Source organism: Mastacembelus armatus, chromosome 8 (assembly GCF_900324485.2).
Source record: "Mastacembelus armatus chromosome 8, fMasArm1.2, whole genome shotgun sequence".
NCBI classification, from domain to species: domain Eukaryota; kingdom Metazoa; phylum Chordata; class Actinopteri; order Synbranchiformes; family Mastacembelidae; genus Mastacembelus; species Mastacembelus armatus.
In genome coordinates this window covers 4,534,172-4,549,427 of record NC_046640.1, presented here as the reverse complement: position 1 = coordinate 4,549,427, position 15,256 = coordinate 4,534,172, and positions in this window count along the sequence as shown.

Below are 15,256 nucleotides of genomic sequence, written 5' to 3'. Positions count from 1 at the left end.
GAAGGAAACCGCGTAACTGGTCACACTGGTCTTTGGAACCGTGCGAAGAGCGAAGGAAACCGCGTAACTGGTCACCCTGGGTTTCGGAACCGAGCGGAGAGCAAAGCTCCACAGCCGTCAGACTTCACGACGACGAAAATGTCTTCGAGACCCGTCCGTCCAGCTCCAACGTACGCCATCATACCGTCGCCTGAGTCGGACCGGACACTGCTGTCTGTCCTGAATGTTGAGCTCAGCTACGGGGAGACTCACGGGCTGGTTTTGACTATCGACGTGGCCAGACAGAGAATTGCTGTGGTGTCCATCAGCAGATTGTTGATGCTGATATTCAACAACATCAGACCAGCGTAGCTCTGTACGCTCGCACCGTCATCTGCCGCTTCCAACAGCTGCAGAGTAAAACTCTGAGAGTGGGAGGAGGGCTGAGCTACGAAGCTCCACCTGCCAGATGATGAAACACAGTATAAAGAATACGACGTAAAGCGAAACGCACTGAAAACGCTTCAACGTCATTAAACATAAATTTACTTGATAGAATAATAGTTTGAAACCAATAAAGACGTTATGAAAATGTCTGTGGTTCCTTAACGTTTAAGTTTACGCACAGGTACGGAGGCTGTGCGGCCCCCTCTGGAGGAGTCGACGGTAAAGGCGGGAAACACGGATACGGACTCGGGCTGAGCGGAGACTGGGACGAAGACTGAGATCGGGATGAGGGTTGAAGACATCCCCGTTGAGGCTGGCTTCACTGTCCGCTCGGTTAACCCTCGTGTTGTCCTTGCATTCCGCACACGGGTCATGTGCTGCGCATCCTCATGAAACGCTGCTGGTGCCGCCGCTGAGAGGGAACGCGCGGGCTCCTGGAGCCGGCCATCACGCGAGGCGGCCCCGTGAGCAGCTCTGACGGGCGCCGCGGACGCTTCCGTGCGGGGCAGACGCGCCCTCCTCTCGAGGGCCGGCGTCACCAGCGCCTTGCCCAGCTGCTCCAGGAAGAGTCTCCTCTTGATGCGCATGCCCGTGAGTCAGTCGGGGCTGAGCTCTCGCCATATCAGGAAGGCGTTGTAGCAGGGCACGACAACCACGTTAAGATGAAGGCGAACTTCGGAGAGAAGACCTTTCGGTGTACTGCCTGAAAGGACAACGACCTGGTAAAATGGGTGAAGAGAGGAAGACTTAGCGCTGACACGGTTTTCATTCATTTATGTCATTCATTTTCAAAAACCACCATCGGTTCTCCAAAAACACTGTAATTCAGCTTCACTGGAGAGATACAGTCTAATCTACCATTTTCATATTTTCTTTATTGTTGTCAGATCATTGTTTCATCAAATAAATGCACATGTTTAAAAGCGTTAAACCGTTTGCAGGCGTTTTTCTTTCTGTCGTATTCTTTGTACCGTGTCTCATCATCTGACATGTACATTTCCTGGAGTTTTACTCTGAAGCTGTTGGAAGCAGCAGATGATATTTGGAGTCACGAGGTTTCCGTCGCTCTCCGCTCGGTTCAGAAAATCAGGGTGAGTAGTTGCCAAGTTTTCCTCCTCTGCAGGATGTGCAGTGAACGATCAGTCCAGTTACAGGATTTTTCTAAGCTTAAGGGGGAGGGACTAATTCTAAGAGGCTAGGCGGAGCAGGCCCGGTATTTTGTCCCTTCCTCTTCCTGATTTTGTTTTAATCGAGCGGAGAGTGAATCCTGCCGTCAAACCTCGAAGGGGATGTCTCCAGCCGTGATCCGAATCTTAGCCCATCCATCCATTTTCTATACCCGCTTTTTCCTGAATCAGGGTCACGGGGATCTGCTGGAGACTATCCCGGCTCTGTCTGGGTGGAAGGCAGGGGTACACCCTGGACAGGTCCGAGTCTTAGCCGTCGTCCTATTTTCCGTCTCTAAACTGCGATTACATCAGCTGCTTCTGTCACTCTGCAAATTGCTCCCATGGAATATATTTTATAACAATATGCTACTTCATCCTAATCAATACAGTCCTGCCCTTGTCCAACGATACTGTGTCATTTTATAAAAAGTTATTTACATGGTTCAAACCCTGTTTCCTCGTGAACATGAAAACACAGTAACGGACACAGACGCACAAACACGTCAGCACAGATTCGATGGGTCAGCCTGGGCGCAAACGTGTCCGCGCTGCTTTTACGCACAGACCATGGAGGTTTTCTGCAGGTGATTACGAACTGAAAGTCAACCAGAGCATCAAATACTGAACCCGCCACACAGTGTGTCAGTTTTCAGTTGAAGTAATCACAATGTGGAGGAAAACAGAGTTTTCAGTTCACATTTAAGGAGAGAAAGTGTAGCTGTTTAATAAGGAAGGCTCTGTCTCTCACTCACACACCGAGAAAACTCAGCTGCTTCTGCAGTTTCCTGTCACTGTAAAATTTTGTCATTGAGTGTATTTTCTAACAATGTGCTGTTTTATCTAAAAACTTACAGTCTTGGAAAAACATGGTCAGCCCAAGAAATGTAATGTTTTTTCCCATTACTATAAATAATACTACTATTGAAATTGTACCAAAATACAAATATCTTGGTACAACTATGTTTGGTGTCCAAACTGACAAACACCAATGTCAAATTCACCACAGCTCAACAGCATCTTTATTTTTGAGAGAAGCTGAATTATACAGGAATTTCTGACAAAATGCTAAATTCAATAAATCATTTATAAATATTAAAAACATCCTCTATGAGCAGGTTCATTTTGACCTTCCTGCACAACAGCACAAGCACTTCTGCCAACGATACCGCCATGATTTATCCAATAGAGCCCCCCAGTGACTGTACAGGGAAACAATCAGCTACAGAGGAGTGGAATCAAACGAATCATCTATTCATTTCTCATTTCTCATTCATATTGTGAATATATCCACAGTATATCAGTATTGATATCCAGCCCCGCCCAATCACATCAACATGCCTCTGCTTGACATCCTGCCTGCATCCACTGCGTCCAGTACGCGGGAGCGCGCACGGTGAAATAGGCAAAGATCAGTGATGATTTTATCAGTGATGATAACTGATCCGATGTTAATTCCTGTCTCTGGAAGTTTAGAGTCATCTGGGTTTTATGGTCCAAACTCTGTTCCAAGTAGCTTTTCCTCCTTAAGATGTGTTTGTTTCAGAAGCCAGACTCTTTGGTGCTTATTAAAATGAGCACAGAAAAGTGTTATCCTATAATCTTTATAGTCAAAGAGGTTTACATGCGGATCATTGAAAGTTTAGGGTCAAATTCACTCTGTGATGTCAAATATGAAAAATATCAACTGATAACACATGATATTGATATTGATAACACATGAACTGATATTAACAATGAAAGAGTCTGATTAATACATCTGGAGCTGTAAAGTTTCACTGTGGATGCATTCATCATAGGTGTTTCTCTGGCATCTACATCCCTTCTCTCGTCCACTGCCCGTGACAGATGTGTGGAAATCACACGTAAATGCCCAACTGGCCTAAAGTGGCGGCAAGCGTAACGAAATTGTGGAGGCCACGACCACTGGCCTAAAGAGTTGAACTCGGACCAAAGCAACAAATCAGGTCAATAAGTATTTATCATTATCATTATATATCATTATTATATCTGATATATTACAGCAATAGTCTGTTTGTTCAGGCTGAATCACCAATATTTGATCAAATGAAGCGGGAGAATGTCAGACTGTGAAACTAACTGAAATATTCAAAACCAGCCCGTGAGTCTCCCTGTAGCTGAGCTGCACTTCAAACGCATAGATCACATCCAGGACAGACAGCAGGGTCCGGCGCAGTGCGGCCCTGACAGGTCCTCTGTTCCCATCCATAGTTTGAATGTGCGTAGAATAAACAGGAATAAACTGTGGCAGGTGTAGAGTTGATCTCAGATGATGTCTGCTCATGAGGAGCTCCAGTGCAGTATACAGGACAGCACGCTTTAGGACGAGCCTTTTATACTAAGTTTCTAAGTTTGATTTTTTAGCGCCATAGGTTGAGCCTATGACATCCCGCTTCCCCGAGTGACTCACACATGCACAACAAGTCGCATTTTAAACTGGGTGGGGTTTGATATGAGTACTTGGCTGTGGCTGTATCTATAATACTGCACTTTACTTTTGTTTGTATGTCTATAGTTACATGAGTTTATTCATTGTTTTTAACGTCTTGTGCAAAACTTTGTCACTTTGATTCGAAAACTGCCCTACACATACAGATAATAATAATTATTATTATTACAACTTGTTAATGACAATATATTTATTAATAATGAGAACCATAATAATAACGTATATCATCAGATTATTAATAAGTATTATTATTGTTATTGTTATTATTGTTGTTCTCATTATCATTGTCATTATCATTTAAGCACCTACAAAATCACAACACTAACATTGGCCTATGACACAATATGGCGGGTTGTGCGTCCTGCAACATCCGTTTATGTGTTGTGTTCGCGGAAAAAACGAACATATTGATAATGAAACCCCATCAAGAAACCACAGCCAGTTCATGTTCACTGTGTGTGACTGTGTATGTAACGTGACTATACAGAGACATATTGAGCTACGCCGGAAGTGATTGAAATTTGAGAACCACATTAAGAATCATTCTCGGATTCAACATAAAGTTGTGTGAAACTAAATGTGAAGAATAGCAAGTGATTATAAAACTGTCGACGTGAGTCACTTTCCTAGTTAATACTAGTTCAGTGTGTTGCTAATATAGACTATTGGTCTTTCAGTATGAATGAACTTTTAGCTGACAGAACTATAATGTTTTGCCCTTTTCATATTTGAAGTGTGAGCTCACTGCTTGCAGGCATCAGTATGTCAACAAGATATTAATTTATCTTCTGTTTGGATGTTGCAGAATTCACCATTTATAAATGTGGTCTACAGTCCTGTCGACATCTTCTCACTTTCACTGCCCTTACTGTCCAAAAACCCTTGTAAGAAGAGATCAGTTACTGATCCATGTGAGAAAACATGAATCCTGTGAAACTGCTGCCCACCCAGCGACCACCCTTTAGTCAGTGGAGAAGGAGACCATTACTCTGCCTGACTCCCATGGAAAAACCTCCATGATCCGTGTGATATTTTTAAATTCACAAAATCATTTATAAATATTAAAAACAGCCTTTGTGAGCAGGATCATTTTTGACCTTCCTGCACAAAAGCACAAGCACTATACAGCCATGATTTATCCAATACTGCCCCCCAGTGACAGTACAGTGAAATAACATGTGAAGACATAGAGCTGTAAGTCAGTGGGACATTCTGAACTCTTCTATAAATTTAAAATCAGCCACGGAGGAGCAGAACTATTTATATTTTTATCCCAACATTTCTAACTTAAAAATGTACTGCAGGTGTTTTTATTCATGATGTACAGCACTTTGAGATTTTTTAAATGTAAAGTGCATTACAAATGAAATGTATTATTATTGTAACCAAACTACAACCCCAATTCCAAAAAAGTTGGGACGCTGTGTAAACTCTACATAAAATCAGAATGCAATGATTTGTAAATCCCATAAACCCATATTTCATTCACAGTAGAACATAGCAAACATATCAAATGTTTAAAGTGACCAAATGTAGTTTGAAGAAAAAATAAGCTAATTTTGAAATTGATGGCAGCAACATGTCTCAAAAATTTGGGACAGAAGCAACAAAAGGCTGGAAAAGGAAGTGGCACTAACAAGGAAGAGCTGGAAGAACATCTGCAACTAATTAGGTTAATTGGCAACAGGTCAGTAACATGATTGGGTATGAAAAGTCAAAGATAGACATAGGTTCACCAGTCTGTGAAAAGCTGCATCTACAAATTGCCATAATAATGTTTTTCAACAGAAAACTGCAAAGACTAAATATATCATCATCTACAGTACATAATATCATCAAAAGATTCAGAGAATCTGGGGAAGTCTGTGAAGGGACAAGGCTGAAACACAAGACTGGGTCCTCAGATGGCCCTGCATTAAAAACAGTCATGGTTCTGTGATGGACATCACTGCATGGGCTCAGGAACACTTCCAGAAATCACTGTCTGGGAACACAGTTCACTTTGCCATCCAGAAATGCAAGTTCAAGCTCTATCATGCAAAGAAGCAGCCGTACATGGACCTGATCCAGAAACACCTCCATCTTCTCTGGGCCAGGGCTCATGTAAAATGGTCTGTTTTAAAGTGGAAAATTGTTCTGTGGTCAGAGGAATCAAAATCTGACATTCTTTATGGCAACCATGGGCGCTGTGACCTCTGGACTAAAGAGGAGAGGAACCTTAAAGCTTGTTCTCTCAGATCAAAAGCCTACATCTCTGATGGTATAGGGGGTTCATTAGTGCACGTCTGGAACGGTACCATCAATGCTGAAAGATATATCAGCTTTTAGAGCAGCATATGCTCCAAGTCCTTTTTCAAAGATGGCCTTGGATATTTTAGCAGGACAAAGTTTAACTGCACACTGCATCTGTGACAACAACATGGCTGTGTAGTGGAAGAGTCTGGACCGATTCTATACCACTTTAGAAATATATTCACAATTTCATCCTCCTGCTTCACCGACCTCACGCTTCAGACAGCCAGCAGTTGCAAACATAGTGTTGTTTTTCAGAAGTAGGTCCTTCAGTGACTCCAATGAGGATACATGCTTTACCTAAACACACAGGAGCCCAATACAGGCATATATGGGTGTTGTTCCACATCATTCTGATCAGTCAGACAAACATTTCAAGCTGTGGTACATAAGAGTTGCAGTTTCAGTGAAATGTACAAGACTATGAGTAACACACTGGCCTACAGGTACACTCATTTAATAGTGGAGACATTTTCTGTGTATTTCATCTCTAAAATAAATATAATACTACTACTAATAATATGTATATTAATATATTATATAACTAATAATATAATAATAAGAAAAGAAGAGATCTAAACGGATGTTTTCATCTTCTGCTGATTGGTTTGCTTTTTCTTGCCTTCTGAAACATTCACCAATCAATTATTGTTGCTGACATTGCACACCCAACTCATAACCTGTATACCTCATTCTGTACTTTCCCTACGTCTTCATCTTCAATGTCTATGATAGTTGCACTGAAGGTCAATTTCACCAACATATGACTGATGAGATCCTTTGACAGGAAATGTGGACCAGACCCTCGTGCACCATGGACAATCATTTTCCCTGCCAGATAGTGCTCATCCTCTCTGACTGCTGCTCACATATAATGTAGTTTAAATTAGTAATTTGCATTAAACAAGTACCAATCCAACACACTGAAAGAAGCACCATACAAAACATTGTACCTGAGGCATTGTAGTCAGGGATAGGGCACAGTAGGCATGACTCTGTGGAGGTGCTTCAAAGATTTGCCAATGTTGCAAGCACTTCACCGGGAGTGTGAGGAACTCTGTTTTAGGCCCGCCTGTATCAATCCCCTCTTCAAATCTGTCAATATCATCAGTGAACTTCACAAGCAAGTCCTTAGACTCAGAAGATGTACTTAGCTTAAATCCTCTGATGGCCCCACCCCAGACATCTGAATGCCTAATTTTGTACCTTCTCTCTCCCGTAGTTTGTCCTCTCTCTCTCACTGTAGCTTCTGCAGGTGTCCCTGGTCCTGGAGCTGAAGTGCAGTTACTGGCCCCACCAACCTGCTCAGTGTTAAGTTGTTGTTTATTGTTGTTGTTCTTTTCTCTCTCTCCTCTATTCACTCACCCCAAACCACCGTCACCAAGTGCATGCTCATAAGGGGTTTGTTGGGTTTCTGTGGAAAGTGTCTTGAGATGATTGTACTGTGATTTGGTGCTATACAAATAAACTGAATTTAAAATTGAATTGAAATCTGCTGACATTCTTGTGATCTATGCAAACTGCCAGATTTGCAGTTATCTCAGATGTCGACAAAGATTGGTCCTAATGATAGAGATAGAGAATTATGAAATGAAGTTGAAGAGTAGTCCATTCATTTGTGACACCTTTCACAATGTAATTACATTCCCTGAGTCAACATGACTTTTACAAGAGCCCTCATCTGAGTCATCGACCATAGCTGCATATAACTGTGTGTATTTCCTGTAAAATAAAAGCAAAGAAAACATATTGCCTGCATTTGAAACTATACATGAAAAATGAAAAGTACCTATAACGTGTTTCCCTTGCAAAACTAGCTGATATGGAAGATATTTCCTAGTTGTGATTATAGGCAGTAACATCTGTGTTATGGAGATGAATTACTAATCTCACGTTTGCACTTGTGTAAACGGACTAGACATAATCTCAGTTATTCTCTGTGTAACTTCTGTTAAATACTCCATCCCAGATGACCTGCAGGAAACCTCAGTCCTCTCAGCTTTTGTTAATGTATCATTTTAAAGAATTTGTTTTTTCAGTGGCCTATTAACAGGCCTATGTGTGAACTTTGTCATATCTGCTTGTATTGTAAAAAGGTTTCATGTGAAATCTCAGCTAGCTGCAAATCTAAATATTGTTGAATGGCAGCCAGTCACACAGCGCGTCGTTCTCGGATTGAACGTGTTTCTGGGGAAAAAAAACTGACTTTGGTTTCACACCTTCTCGTTGAAAGAGTTAAAAGTCTGCAGCAGAAACAAATCGACATCTGTCACAGACAAATGTGGTTTTTCCTTTGACAAAGTGGTCCTGGGATGAGTCACATTTGTAGAGACGTTTTCTCTTCTCAGTGTCTATTGTGTCACTTTTCTGCGCTTTCTGCCTGCAGCAAAGTGCTGCCTAATGACTGTGCACACGGATTTTTAAGGCTTTAAGTTTCCCTCTCGGTATAACACTAAATTGTCTTAATGGGACATATGTGGCAACTTTGATATAGTTTGACATGTTCAACAATAAAAAGGTTTATGGAATTGCACCTGCATAATATGTTTGCACACAGTGTAGTTACTAACTTACCTTCAGGAGAGGGGAAAACACGCACATACATCACAACACCTATCTGGAGATCAAACGTGAGCACGTTAATCCCTCACACTTTGGTACTCACTGCCAGCAGGAATAATCTCCAGCTTCACAAATTGGTCCAACTTGCCTACACCCCTGTTTGACGCCAGTTCCTCCGCGCCGGTATCTCCACACGCCGTCTGTCCATCAGACGTAAAACTTTCTCCAGCCCGACAAAAACTCATTATCACTGCTTTCAGACAGTTTGAAGTGCAGCTCAGCTACAGGGAGACTCACGGGCTGGTTTTGAATATTGACTTTGCCACACAGAGAATTGCTGCGGTGTCCATCAGCAGATTGTGGACGCTGATATTCAACAACGACAGAGCGGAGTAGCTCGGTGCGCTCCCAGCATGACCTGCGGTTGGTCTGTGTGGATTATCTGCTGCTTCCAACAACTTCAGAGTAAAACTCTACGAAAGTGAACCGGCCTGATGATGACAAGCAGCCCAGCAGCAGGGACAGCACGGGACACACACAGCTGTGATCAGATCAGCTACTTCTGTCACTCTGTAAATTTCTGTCCAAACTACTTTGAGTATGTTTTAGAACAATGTGCCGCTCGTCCTTATAAGTCTTGAAAAACCGAATTCTCATGTTGGACCAGATTCTGTCAACAAAACATTAAATAAAATGTTGAAATATTAATATTAAAATATTCTCATTCTTTTACTTTGAACTGAAAACGGAAAATATAAAACTGCATTAATTAGGTCTATTACTGCAACATTTAACACATTTCAGCTTGTTTCACAGTCTGACATTCTCCCGTTTCATTTGATCAAATATTGGTGATTCAGCCTGAACAGACTATTGCTGTAATATATCACAATAGTCATTATTTGTATAATGAATTTATTTATTTATTTAATAACTTATATTATTATTACCTTTTGACTGCCAATAGTTTTATAATGATATATACTTATTGACGTGATATATTGCTTTGGTCCGAGCTCCAGCTGTAGCCATAGGCCATAGGCCAGTGGTCGTGGCCTCCACAGTTTCATTACACTTGCCGGTTCAGCTTTCACATGTGATTTCCACACATCTAAAAGTCACTTGCAGTGGATGAGAAAAATTATGTAGAGGTCAGATAAACACCTACTGACGAACAGATCCACAGTGAAACTTTTTAACTTCAGATTTATGAGGCAAACGCTGTCATTAATAATATAAGATTTTTTGTCGCGACTGAATTTCATAAATTTAGCCTATTGAGTATTCTGCCTCATAGCACCTACCATCAGCCCTGCATCCATAGCTCACACGCCTACTCATACTGAGATTCTTTGATTGTCTTTGCTTCAGACAGAGCGTGTCTCCGCCCCCTGGACGCCCCATATCAAGGGGGCGGAGACACGGGCGGAGACAAATTGAGACTGTACAGATGAAATAATTCTCTCAAAATTCCGTGTCAGCTGAGGGAGGAAGCAAAGGAACTTGGTCATTTAAGTATATTGGACCAGATGGGAACCAACGTCAAAGGCAAGAAAAATGGGCGAACGGTATGTACGAAACCATGAAACAATGTGATGCTTGACATGTTGGAATCACTTGAACTTCCTATTAACACAAAATGTTGATGTTCAGCAGCAGCTAGTTAATGCTAACTGTAGCATGTAGCCTTAGTATCCAAAGTGTTGTTAGGTTACTTTTCATACTTATCTCTGATAACTAATATCATCATGCACTTATTGTAACAGCTGCGGAGTCTATTCCGGCTTGTTATGCCGAGTTCAGCCTGCCGCGATTTGCCCGCACCTCGCCGGAGCGCACTTCACCAAAGCGAAAACTCCCAACCAATAAATTCTGAGGCAAAGGACTGTTTACAGGCATAAGTTGCTTTTTTAGGTTTATCAGCAATGATAACAGATCCCAGCATAATTGTAGTTTCTGAATGTTTAATGTCATCTGTGTTTTATTAGGCTAAACTCTGTTTTAAGTCGTGTTTCCGCGTTAAGAACTCAGGATTTGCCTGAAATCTGCTCGCTTTCCAAAGGCTGCTTGTTGTTAAGAAAAGCGTTATAGACTGATCGTTATGGTAGGATGAGGCTTTTAGGGATGGTCAGTGAATGTTTTGTGTTTAATTCGCATGTAAATATCTGCTCATGAAACACATGTTCAGTTTAAGTGCGAGAGGTGGATGCAGGACAGATTGTTGATATGAGGCTGGATATTATCAAATGTATGAAATGAAGTCATGGTGTCGTACCAAAGTAGTTATCGCCTACAGGAATTGTATCCCCCGCATTCAGAGTGACGGTGGACCTGCGTTGTTGGGCTTGAATTTTAGCTAAACTAACGAAAAAGTAGTTCTTTCTCTCCGCGATGTTTTCTAATGTGTCTTTTAGTTTGTTTATCTTTCTGTCAAAAGTTATTCTAGCCATTGTCAGCGTTATGTCAGGCTGTATCCTATTTGATGTGTTTGTCGAGTTTCTCCAAAGCACTGAGATTGTTAGGTCACTGTTTGGAAGCTACATTCAAACAGGCTGTGATCTGATCTTTCTTTCAATAGAATATACTGAATCAAACAACCTGCACGTTAGACAGCTACAGTAAAATCGAGGTTGACAGGAAGTGTAAACAAGCATAAAATACACTCATCACATTGTCAACAACAATTGTTTGTATAACCGACTTTTAATTGCAAAATAAATGGAGGTCTAGTTTTGGATACTGTTATGAATTACTCTGAATGATCACAATGATCATATTATTGCATAGTATGACGTACAGGGGGATACACATTATTTCAGATGCAGTTTCCCACCTGACGTGAATTGTAACCACCCCCCATGATGTCAAATGATACTCAAACATCCTGAATGTGCTTCACAACACTGGAGAGTTTGGCTACTTTCCTCCACTACAACTAAAGTTACAGGGGGATACACATTATTTCAGAATGGTTTTACAACACCCCTCCATCTACACTACCATAGTGTGTTTATACCCCTTCATATTTCTGATCATGCCATCACCACTGATGAATTTGAACAGATATAAAGTGACACAAAATATTTTAAACTGCATTTTACCTTCCATAATGACAAATTAGGGTGTTTTGTACAGGAATTTTAAGGACAATTTTTTTTGATAGCCAAAATATATAATACTACATTATTTACCAGTGTCTAAGAGACGTGTAACAGCTATTTCAAGCCTGTGTTTGTTGATGACCTCTTTTGTAGCTGGAAAATCTATTGTTTCCTTTTTCAGGAGTTTTTCTGCAAACTACAAAAAAAAATAAAATAAATAAAAATAATTAGGACAATTACACAAATCTGCACCCATTAGTAACAAATTGTATCCCATCTTCCGCATGAATGAGCTAGAGAAAGACAATTTTATTTGTTAATACCAACATTGTCAAGGCCACCTCCTTTTATATACAGTGGGTACGGAAAATATTCAGACCCCTTTAAATTTTTCACTCTTTGTGTCATTGCAGCCATTTGCCAAAATCAAAAAAGTTCATTTTATTTCTCATTAATGTACACTCAGCACCCCATCTTGACAGAAAAAAACAGAAATGTAGAAATTTTTGCAAATTTATTAAAAAAGAAAAACTGAAATATCACATGGTCATAAGTATTCAGACCCTGTGCTCAGGATTGAGTAGAAGCATCCTTTTGAGCTAGTACAGCCATGAGTCTTCTTGGGAATGATGCAACAAGTTTTTCACACCTGGATTTGGGGATCCTCTGCCATTCTTCCTTGCAGATCCTCTCCAGTTCTGTCAGGTTGGATGGTGAACGTTGGTGGACAGCCATTTTCAGGTCTCTCCAGAGATGCTCAATTGGGTTTAGGTCAGGGCTCTGGCTGGGCCAGTCAAGAACGGTCACAGAGTTGTTCCGAAGCCACTCCTTTGTTATTTTAGCTGTGTGCTTAGGGTCATTGTCCTGTTGAAAGGTGAACCTTCGGGCCAGTCTGAGGTCCTGAGCACTTTGGAAGAGGTTTTCTTCCAGGATATCTCTGTACTTGGCCGCATTCATCTTTCCTTCAATTGCAACCAGTCGTCCAGTCCCTGCAGCTGAAAAACACCCCCACAACATGATGCTCCCACCACCATGTTTCACTGTAGGGATTGTATTGGGCAGGTGATGAGCAGTGCCTGGTTTTCTCCACACATACCGCTTAGAATTAACGCCAGAAAGTTCAATCTTGGTCTCATCAGACCAGAGAATCTTATTTCTCATAGTCTGGGAGTCCTTCATTGTTTTTTGGCAAACTCTATGCAGGCTTTCATGTGTCTTGCACTGAGGAGAGGCTTCCGTCGGGCCACTCTGCCATAAAGCCCCGACTGGTGGAGGGCTGCAGTGATAGTTGACTCTGTGGAACTTTCTCCCATCTCCCTACTGCATCTCTGGAGCTCAGCCACAGTGATCTTTGGGTTCTTCTTTACCTCTCTCACCAAGGCTCTTCTCCCACGATTGCTCAGTTTGGCTGGACGGCCAGGTCTAGGAAGAGTTCTGGTCGTCCCAAACTTTTTCCATTTGAGGATTATGGAGGCCACTGGGCTCTTAGGAACCTTAAGTGCTGCAGAAATTCTTTTGTAACCTTGGCCAGATCTGTGCCTTGCCACAATTCTGTCTCTGAGCTCCTTGGGCAGTTCCTTCGACCTCATGATTCTCATTTGCTCTGACATGCACTGTGAGCTGTAAGGTCTTATATAGACAGGTGTGTGCCTTTCCTAATCAAGTCCAATCAGTGTAATTAAACACAGCTGGACTCCAATGAAGGAGCAGAACCATCTCAAGGAGGATCAGAAGAAATGGACAGCATGTGAGTTAAATATGAGTGTCACTGTAAAGGGTCTGAATACTTATGACCATGTGATATTTCAGTTTTTCTTTTTTAATAAATTTGCAAAAATTTCTACATTTCTGTTTTTTTCTGTCAAGATGGGGTGCTGAGTGTACATTAATGAGAAATAAAATGAACTTTTTTGATTTTGGCAAATGGCTGCAATGACACAAAGAGTGAAAAATTTAAAGGGGTCTGAATACTTTCTATACCCACTGTAAATGAAATACTTTTATGGCAATTTTCATTTGATAGGGTACGTTAAAATATGGCACCATATTAACCTTGTTGCTTCCAAGCATCTTTGCATGGTTTGCTTTGACTCCCCCAGCAAATCCAGAAACAGGGTAATCTTTTCTTGCGGGTAGATGACCTACAGATTTTTATTATAATTATAATTAATTTATTAAATATAAACTAAAAATTATAAATAATGTGATTCATGATACATGGAGTGTACTCATTTTATCTTTTATACAACTTCATGTTCACCAAGCACAGATGTCTCCCTTTCATGAACAGAGAAACATCTTGTAGTTTTAAGGTTAACTAACCTGTAGGGGGGTATATTCTGTTGGCTTCTTAATTGTTTCAGCATTACCCTGACATGCTGAACATTGCCTGGTAATTGGCAAAAGTCAACTTATTAACTACATAATTTACAAAGTACAAAATACAGAACAATGAAAGAAATAAAATGTTTAATCTTTCTGTCTGAAACTACATTGAAAGGAATGGGCTCAGACTGATTTCAGCCTAAAATATAGTAATACTCATAAGAATAACAATGAGAAACCTATAAAACCTACAAGTAGCTTCTAATAAACATCGTTTTCTATTAATTTATGTCTGAATATTATGGTTTGTAGTGCTGACTTACCCAGTTGTTGATATCCACAGACATCCCTGGCCAGTAAAATTGTTTTGATATGACCTCACGTGTTTTGATCTTTCCACAATGAGCACCAGTAGGGCTGGCATGAAACTCAATAAATGTGGCATTTGCCTCATCAGCTCCACAAACTACTTTTGTTTTTATTGTTTTTGCAGTGCCTTTATACCACCAATAGTACAGCTCTCCTCCTAAAAAAAGCAATATTATTAATAAGCTAACATGACAATTATAACACCTAGGACATATTTGATACACACTGTTCATAATATAGGTCTATGCAACATTATGTTATAGAAATGTGAATAAGTACGCACGATACTGCTAGAATAAAGCCTTGTAATATTATTTAATAGGCCTCTGTGTAGTTTACAGGTTTCTTGAAATGGCAATAACAAAATTTGCCTATGTTGTGAATTAGTCTGTCATGAGTAGTAACTTAGGTAACCTACATCACGTAAACTATAGGCCTAAGTAATACCATGGTGAAATAGATGATGGCTTGCTTTACAGTTGAGTGTACTGGTCCAAACACTGGGAAAGGTGTTTCACTGCACAACTGTGCCATCAAAAATCTCA